Below are 9,704 nucleotides of genomic sequence, written 5' to 3' on the forward strand. Positions count from 1 at the left end.
GGGGCCTGCAAATTATGTAGCTGGTCCTGGGGCTGAGTCAAGAAAGAAAAGAGAGGAGGGAGAGAGAGGACACAATAAAAGAAATGCTTTAAACAATCTTGTATGATATGATTCCATTTACATAAAATTAGGTACATAGGTAGACAAGCAAAACAATTAGAAAACATAAAAACAGAAATGGACTTTTTGTATTGCTTGCCTACAACAGAAGGTAATTGTAAAAATAAGTATACTAAAAATAAAGCCATTTAGGAATGTTAAAAGACGCATCATCACCCAATTAAGACTCTTTGATAAGATCAGGAAGGATGACCGAGCATTGAAAATAAAATAATTGAGTGCTTTTCTTACCACGTGCGTGGTGCAGTGTTGTTTAATGTTCCGTTCATTTACCACCTGAAATTATCCTGCGTGCCTCAGAAGATCATTTCAAGTTGTGCCTGCACTCTGGAAAGTTACGGGCCAAGAGGGTGAGGGATGGAGGGGTGCGGTTTCCAAGTGGGAGAAGAAAGAGGTTGAGAGAGCTACCCCAGTCCAGGAAGGGCGGCAGCTTTTTCAGGCTGGTCCCCAGCAGAATGGGACAGGACTTGCACAGCGTAGCCCGAGGAAGGTGCCAAAGGAAGGTGAAATGAAGGAGGCTTAGGGCAGGAAAAATGAAAGCAATGAAGAGCCACCTTGTCGGGAGCCTGAGAAAATGGGACACTGGTCCTCTTTTTGTGTCACTGAGGCCCATGGGATTCCCCATGGCTTCTGAGAGGTGAGAGACACAGGGAGGGAAAAGGGTGCTTTTTCCCAGCCCAGGCCTCAGCGGGCCAGCCCAGTGTCAGAGCAAGGTCAGCAGGGAAACTTTCAGGTCCCTTCAGGGTCTCACTGGAACGCCACCCTGGGCACACCCAGCACACATATACAGATGTGAGATAAACACCACCTACATCCGAGGGCACCGCAGCCCTGGCCCCATCAGATGGGCTAAGAAAAGACGTGGGTGCGTAGTAAATGCCTACCGAGTGGATGATGGGTGAAGAGATGTGTACAGAGGAGGAAAGCAGAGTGGACGGGAAGGACTATGCAATATGGAGGGAGAAACCCACACAAAGAACCATGTGGGGAGTGGGCATGTGTCACCTGCTAGAAGCACTTTTTCTTTCTTTTTAGTATCTGCAGAAAGTGTTTGCAAGTACGTATGTCAACAGCAACAACAACAAACCAAGGCCTTCGATCCAGTAATTCCAGTTCTGGGAACTTATCCTAAAGAATCAACCCAGAACACCATAGTACATGGCGACTACAGTCCACATGTCAGAATTGGTTCCTTTTTCCAGCTGAGCCGCTTTCTAACTGTGTGACTCGGGCAAATCGACGTACTCACGCTGCAGGCTCGTCATGAGGATTAAATGAGATGACACACTTAAGGCCCTTAGTGCAGTGCTCTGAGCTTCTGCGCTGTTAGACAAAAAGGTTCCAGCCCCATCCTTTCTAATAGTAAAAAAAAAAAAAGCACCAAACTGGAGATATCTGAATTGTCGAAAAGCGATTGGGGTTTTGTTAGGAAAGCACAGCATAACAATATCTGCAAAAAAATATATTTACAAAGAGTTTTTAATGATGCAGGGGAAAGCTTATGATATGAAGTGATAGGAGCAGAATACAGGGTTCTTTCTCACCTCCTGCCCCAGCTCCCACTTGGCCTGGTTTTAGCTTCTGAAGGTCTCCCAAGAGGACTCAGAGGGAGCCCAAGTTCAGTTCCCCATTCTGTCTTCTCATTGCACCTGGGCGTTTCCTCTGTGGCCCCAGCCACATGCAATTACATGGTTATTTTGGTTCTGAGCTGGTTAATGGCCATCAGTCCCACTGGATTCTAAGAGTCACATGTGTCCCCCAAGACCTACAGACTCCTAATGCAGTGCTCCCCCAACTTAGCCCAGCTGCTGCTCTGGGGCTCTGCAGGGGCAGGGGGCAGGTGTGCCCCTCTCCAGGACTGGCACCAGGCCCCTGGGATGGCAGTGCCCCCCAAGCTTTGGGAGAGACGAAGGCCCTGTTGGTTTGGAAACCACCATGAGTCTTGTTTATGCGGAGCAGCCTTTTGTGTCCTGAGCAAGAATGACAAAGGCTATGAGGACCCTGGCTCACCTGACTCCCCCAGCTAGGACCCTGGATAGCCCAGGGGGGCAGTTCTGGTTCGGGGAGCTGTCCAGAAACATTCACTGGCTCCTGGCCCCGAGTTTCACTGGGTGGACTGCCAGTCCCAGTTTGCAGGTGGACATTTGGGGTATAGCCAGATGGGTGCCTCGTGTTCTATTTCCCACCCACGCTGACAGGAGCAGTCACTCATCTCAGGGATCCTGGATCTAAAAGGCAGGGAGGTAAGAGACGGACATGGTGGCTCGTCCCATGGCCGTGATGGGGGAAGAGGCGGGCCTAAGACGTGTCAAGGACCCACAACAAACACTCTGGCACAGCTCAGTGATATAGCTAACATTTAGTCAATGCTTGTTATACACCAGGTCCTTCTAAAATACTTTAGATGAATTAACCACTTTAATTCTCAGAGCAAGTCCACAGAGTGGGGAAACAGAGGCACAAAGAAGTTTAATGATTTGCCCAAGATGGCACAGCCAGAAAACGGCAGTGCTGCGATTTGAATCCAGGCTGTCCGGGTGCAGAGCCCGCACTCTCGACCCCTCTGCTCTGCTGGGTTGGACTCTGACATCCTGGTTTCTGTTTCAGTGGCCACGCCAAGGGCGCGCGGGGCAGGAGCTCTGACAACCCGGTGGTCTTCCCAACTCCTTCCAAGTCTGCAGAGCTGGGCCAGCCCTGAATTTAGGAATGAGAGCCCACCCCCAACGGAGACACAACTCGGCATGCAAGCCCCAGGGACTAACTTCCAAAAACAGCCCCCGACTCCAAACATGAGCACCAATGAGGAGACTGTCCTTCCCCCAGGCAGGTGCTCCTGGGCTGGCGTTTGTCCCACCGGCCCCACAGCCTAGCCAAGAGCTGCCCCCACCCCTTCCCCCACTGGGTCTCCAAGACTAGCTGGGCTCCAGCACAATCTGAACCCTTTGTTTCAATTCAGAGGCCAAAGGAGAACTGGAAAGAAAAACAACCCCATAATTCTATTACAATTGGAAAGAAACATAGCGCTGGCTCACACAGGTAACTAGTGACTTGATTCAGAGCGGGCAGCTGCGTTCTGTCTTTGAAGGGAGAGGTTGTGACACCCAGCTGGGCTGAGTTTATGTCACAAGACTGAGGCTGTCCTGGGGGCTGGGTTGGGCAGTGTGGCCCTCACTCAAGAGGTGACTTGCGTTAGGTGGCTGCAACCAATCAACCGGGCTGTACCCATTGGGGACTTTCTGAGTCCAGGAGGTGGGGTGACTTATCTCCCTTAGAACCCAAGAGAAAGTCAGCAACTTGGTGTGTTGCTCTTATTTAACTTATTTTACAAGATTTTTGTTTCTTCGTTTTCATTCTCTCCCATCATGCCTAGGAAAGGCTTGGGGACACAAGGAGAGCCCAAAACACATGCTATGAACTAAACGCTTGTGTCCTCCTAAAATCCATATGTTGATGCCCTCATTCCTGTTGTGAAGGTATTAGGAGGTGGGCCTTTGGGAGGATATTAGGGGTAGATGACGTCATGAGGGTGGGTCCTCAGGATAAAAAAGAAAGAGCGAGAGACAGATCTTTCTCTCCATGTGAGCACACAGCAAGAAGGTGGCCGTCTTCAGACCAGGAAGGGGACCCTCACCAGACACCGAATCTGCTGGCACCTTGATCTTGGACTTCTCAGCCTCTAGTACCATGAGGAACACATGTTTGTCGTTTATGCCACCCAACCTATGGCATCGAGCTATAGCAGCCTGAGCCAAAGCAGCACGTGATTGACAGAGATGTGATGGCAAAAGGCTTCAAGGGTCCCAGACCCAGAGGACTTCAGTCACTCAGGTCAGAGAAAACCAGTCTTTTACATTTTCTTTTGTCGCCATGTCACACAACAGGGGATGCTCAGCTGCACGCCCAGGTTGAATTCCCCTCCTCCCCGCCACCAAATGCAAAGGACAGTAAGGACGGCTACAATTCATCATCGCCGCTGAAAAGACGCCCAACGATCATGCAACACCACTGGCTTTGGGGTTTGTGGGATTTCTGGAAGTCCCCCTTTTTCTCTCACGCTCAAGAAAGTGAGAGCGCATGAGCCACATTATCCTGAAAGCAGAGCAATGAGTCTGTTGCCGGCCTACATTCAATTCCATTAACATTTCTTGAGCTTGTACCCATGTGCTGGGACGGGAGCAGGTATCAGGGAGATAAGCGTAAATGGGGTGATCTGGGAACAGGAGAGTCCACACCCTTTCCTGGGCACCAATGCATCTGCTTAACAGTCGCCACTCGGGGAAGTTCTTTTTTCATGATTTAGAACGGGGACTTTGGGAAAGACGGAACAGTGATTTGAACCTATCTGTGCTGTGTGACCTTGGAAAAGTCACTGAGCCCTGCTAGTCTTTGGTTTTAAACGGGCACTGGGCATAATACACAGCCACTTCGGATAGCTTTGAGGGGTGCATGGGTAATATAGGTGAGACGCTTGGGGCGTGGCATAGGGCAGCTGCCATTCTTATCCCTCACTCCGAAGCTTTGACCTCCTTTCTCCTGTTCAGTCCTGAGTGGACATGGGAGGGCAGCTGGTCATTGGCTACACAGTTGATCCTTGAACAACGTGGAGTTAGGGGCGCCCCCCCACCACAGTCTAAAATCTGCGTATAATGTTTGACTTTCCAGAAACTTAACTACTAATGGCCTCCTGCTGACTGAGAAGCCTCACCGATAACAATAGATTAACACATATTTTTATGTGATATGTATTATATATTACATTCTTACAATAAAGTAAGTTAGAGAAAAGAAAATATTATTGAGAAAACCATAAGGAAGAGAAAATTTCCTGTATTTATTGAAAAAAATCTGTTTATAAGTGGACCTGCACAATTCTTTTCTTTTCTTTTTTTCTTTTTTGAGAATTTTTAGAAAAATTTATTTGAGTCAAAAAGAGAATACACCTGGAAGCAAGATCTCAACAGACTGAGATAAATGCTTCCCGGACCTGCACAATTCAAACATGCATTGTTCGAGGGTCAACTGTATACACATTCGACTCCAGGCATGAAGGCGGCTCTGAGAGCCCCTCAGTCTCGGCTCTGCATAGGGACAGTCCCAGTTCCCCAAAGGCTGCTTTCTTTCCTCCTGCCTCCTGTCTTTCTCATGAGCCACAGCAGAGCTGCCCCACACTTATAACTTGCTGCTCCCTTCCCTGGCTCTACAAACATGGCATCCAGTGTTCCTAGAGACGAGCTGTGGATGGCAGTTGCCATGGTAACAGGAGCTCTTCTCAAAGCAAAGGCTGCTGTGGTCCTGGCCCCGAGCCTTGCTTAGGCTCCATGCCAGACGATTGCATCTTTGCAGCTACCAGATGGTAAGAGGAGACAGCCCCGATCAGAGAGGCTCATGAGCAACTCAGTAAAAATCCCAAGGGTCACAGGAAAACTGTGGCTCCAAGACAGCCCAGCCGGCCAGAGACACTGGCCTTTCACAGGCCCCATTTTCTTGACTGCCCCATAAGAATTCAGACCATGAGTGTGGGAGGTGGATGTTTAGGCCCGTCCTCTAGGATTCCAATTCAGTAGGTCTTGAATCTGGTTTGGGTAGAGCCATTTACCAGGGTATGGGAAGCAGACAAAACACTGGACTGAAACTGAACAGCCTGGGTTCGAAACCCAACTTCTTCCTTACCACGGGGACCTTGGGCAAATCTCTTCATATGCCCGACTTGACGCTCTCATCTCACAGGGATAAAAACCTCACAGGGCTGAGGTAAGATGACAAGAAAAACCCAACACCTGCCCCCCAGGAAGTACCCAAGAAGATCCTGCATTCGTAGACTGGATGGTTTAGTTAAAAGAATGAAGTAGACCTCTATCTATTCACTTGAATAGGTCTTGACAACAGTATATTGAGTGAGAAAAGCAAGTTGTAGAACAATATGCCCAGTACGATATTATTTATATAAAATATAGTGCATGTATCATCTGTTGGGTCTTGACACATGTGTGTGTAATAAAAGTATAAAAACATGGCTGAGAAGGGTGCACACACCACAGTGAGTGCTCTGGGGAGGGAAGGATAAGGGAATGATCCAACAGTATCTGTATGGTTTTCTCTCATTAATACAGAGCTGAGCAACTAGGGGGAAAATGTAAAGATTTCTTAAATCTGGGTGGTGCGGATGCCTAGGGGTTGTTAAGACACTCTCAGTGCATTTCTGTGTGTTTGCAATATTTCTCTGTAGCAAAATGTCTGGAAGATTCTATAACAGGGTAGTAATAACAGTCATCTTTGAGGGTAGCATTACTGGTAAGTTTTCTTCTTTATTTTCTAAATTCTGTGACATTTGTACTCCATATAATTTTAGTGATGAAAAGAAAAACAACAGTTTTTAAAATGAGAATATACGTAAAAAACTGTAAACTGCTTAACATATCAATGTACACTGCCAATTATTCTTGTGTGTTTACATGGGTAAAAAATCTATGATTTTTTTATAGTTTTAAATTCTTAAATCTCCATCTCAATGCTTGGAGATAGGTATTATTATTGTGTCCACTTTATAGATAAGGAAATTTTGGGTCCAAGAGGTAAAGGAACTTTCCAGGACAACAGGGCTTATAAAAGGCAAAGCAGGGATTTGAACCCACACAGAGGGTTTCCGAGCTCCCTTAATCACCACCTGATAAAAACTTCAGGGCACATAGTAAATGCTCAACAAATCCTAATTACCATGTGGCCACGGGAGTCTCTGTAACCAAGCTCACACAGCTTGAATTTGACAGCCAGAAGTCAAATCCAAGTTTGTTCCCCAAATTCACTCTTTCCACTGTATCAGGCAGCTTCAACAAATGAGAGGAAGCAGAAAGCATTCTGGGTAAGGGAGTCCAGCAGGAACCAGGGCCTGGAGGCAGTACAGAGCCTGGTGTGTTAAGCTAGAGACCCAAGTATGTGAAATTCAAGAATAAAATCCCCCAGAACTCGGCCCTCTATGCACACAGGGCAGAGCTGGGTTTCTGGGTTTCAGTGGAGCTAAAACTCTGCTGGGCTGGGCTGGGCTGGGTTTTCCAGGGGGCCTGTCCCCACCCACCAGCTATCAGGAGGGCTCAAAGTCTCTGAGAGCTGCTGGAGCAGCAGTTTCTGGGTGAATGACGCTTGAGCGTGGGCACGGTGGTGAGACCTTTCTGAGGTGCTCTAAAGCCCCTTTAAGAGAAGGGCTGCCTCCATGTCAGGCATCCAGAAGCCATTAGAAGTCACTGGCATCCTTCCTAGAAAAGAAACACAGCCTTTCCCAAGCAGGCGGGACTTCCGGCTGGGACCAGAATATCTCCTTGGGGGAGCCGGGACCAACCGTGGCTCAGCAGTCGTACTCACCTAGGCATGTCCCTGTGCCCTTCTGCTCCCAGCTCCAAGGGTCCCCTCTCCACCCACCAGCCATCCAGGTTCAAAGGAGAAGCTGGAAGACACCAGGAATGTTCAGCCTGACTCTCCATGGCCACCTTGTGACATGAACAGCTGGGAGTTGGCAGCAGCCAATGGCCACACAGCCAACTAGACCTAGGAGTTCAGGAAATAAATTTGGGTTGCTTGGAAGTAAGGTAACATCTGAATGCCTACTGTGTGCCCCTGCTTTGTATACATAGCACACACTTTCTTATTCATCTCTATAAGGGTCCTATGACGTCTCAGTTTTCCAGATGAGAAAACTGAGGCTCAGAGAGATGAAATGATTTGCCCAACGTCACAGTTACGAGGCAGACCCAGGATATGACTTCAGGTCTCTCTAAGGCCACATGCTTAGCCATCAGGCCTTATGGTCGTCTCATACTTTCTTCCACAACTCACATCTCACGTGCTTCTGAGGTGACTTAAAGTCCCTTCACATTCCTACCAGTCTTAACCCTTAGTCAAGAAGGTGCCCTTCGTATATTCCTTCATTCATTCCTCTCTTGGTCAGGCCCTGTGGCAGGCCCCACGCCGTGGTAGAGAGCACAGATGTACTCAGAGTTGATGATGATCAGGTACGTGTTATCCAGTAGTCAGAGCAAAATGCTCTGGACAAAATAGAGTTGAGAGGGAAGAACTTTGACACCAAAGAGCCGGGGACAATTAGGAGGGGTCTTAAAGGAGGAGAGGGAGTTCTTTTTTTTTTTTTTTTTTAGCCTGCTCAGCTCGGGCTGGCCTCGAACCGCTGTTGCTCAGAGCTCAAACTCTTGAGCGAGCTCTTAACCAACTGAGCCACTCGGCCGGCCCTGAGAGGGAGTTCTTAGAGTTGAGAAAGTGATGGACCGAAGGAGATGTCCGGGCCTTTGCCCAACAACCGAGGAGATCTAACCTGCACCTTTCCAGAGGGCGAGTGGGCTAGGAGGAGAGATCATGAGGGCAGTTACCTACCACCCTCTCTCTATGCCCTCCTCTTTCCCCCCCGCCAGTGGCCTGGCATCACGGGGCTTCCCTATCCTGCTTTGCTTAAGTCCTGACTTAAATGCTGGGAAGACACTGTTGCTTTCTCAGCCCCTGAATCTCAATGATGGCTAAGACCTCTGGTCAGTGCCTCTCCCCATGATTCAAGACTTCAGGGCTCCAAATCAGGGCAAGTAGACGCCCGGCTGAATGTTTGGTCAATGCCAAAAGTATGACAGACCCTCAGGAAATTTTGAAGAGGTTTGAGGTGGGCATCCAGGCTCTGGCAACCAGTACCCACTGCTTTGGGGTGAGGTTCTGGCTTAGCCAACTGACCTCCCACCTACTCACTCCCAGCCCCACCTCACCCTCCCAATGCACTCCTCGGACTGCCGACTTTGTTCCCAAACTCCAGAGTCCTAGGGAGCAGAGAAATCCAGAAGCCACCCCCATAGGGCAGGGAACAGCTTAGTAGAGTTGGAAATGTGTAGGCTTTGGAGTCAGATGGATGTGGATTCAAATCTCATCTATTCCTCTTAGTACCAGGATATGGATTTCTTAACTTCGGTGAGACTCAGTGACCTTTGTTCGCATAAATGGTGATGTTAATCTCAGTGTCCTGGGCTATCAGGAGATTAGAAGAGAAAACGGGCACCACACGGCTTGACTCTCAATAGCCATTCTGGGAACACTCTGGCACAATCCCTTACTGCAATTCTGAAACTTCAGACTGGAAGTTTTTTTCTAACTTTGTTGGTGGCAGGACCAGACCAGAACTTATACGAGGCAGTTTATAGTATTTATTTATTTTGTGCGGTGATGAAAAATCATACATTTTGCTGCAGAAGTCTTAATATATTTGATTCCAGGGGCTGACCAGGCTCCTGCTGAAACATTACCTAATACACAATGTATGCACCATGCCACCTTTCTCAAATCTAAACAGTCTAGATTCTGAATTGCACCTGGCCCCACAGATTCCAGAAAGAGATCGAAGGCCTGAAATGGTTTCCTGTTTTTCCCCTGAACGAGTAGCTCTACAGATCAGTCCTCACAATTTAAGGGAAGAAGAGCTTCCCTAACTCCCCTTTCTTCTCTCCTTGTGTTCCCTAGTGGAAACTCTCCTCAGAAAAGAATCTCTTTAATGAATCAGTAAGGAAAAGACAAACAGATAAATGGGCAAGAGGCAGGAAGAGGCC

General features: G+C 48.2%; 1 protein-coding gene across 1 annotated transcript in view; it reads right to left on the reverse strand.

Moving 5' to 3' along the window:
- The window catches only part of CD6 (CD6 molecule), a 40,082-nt gene that overhangs the window by 16,258 nt on the left and 14,120 nt on the right, over positions 1-9,704 (reverse strand). The gene's annotated exons all lie outside the window — the stretch shown is intronic.

This window comes from Hipposideros armiger, unplaced genomic scaffold (assembly GCF_001890085.2).
Source record: "Hipposideros armiger isolate ML-2016 unplaced genomic scaffold, ASM189008v1 scaffold_253, whole genome shotgun sequence".
Taxonomy (NCBI): Eukaryota; Metazoa; Chordata; class Mammalia; order Chiroptera; family Hipposideridae; genus Hipposideros; species Hipposideros armiger.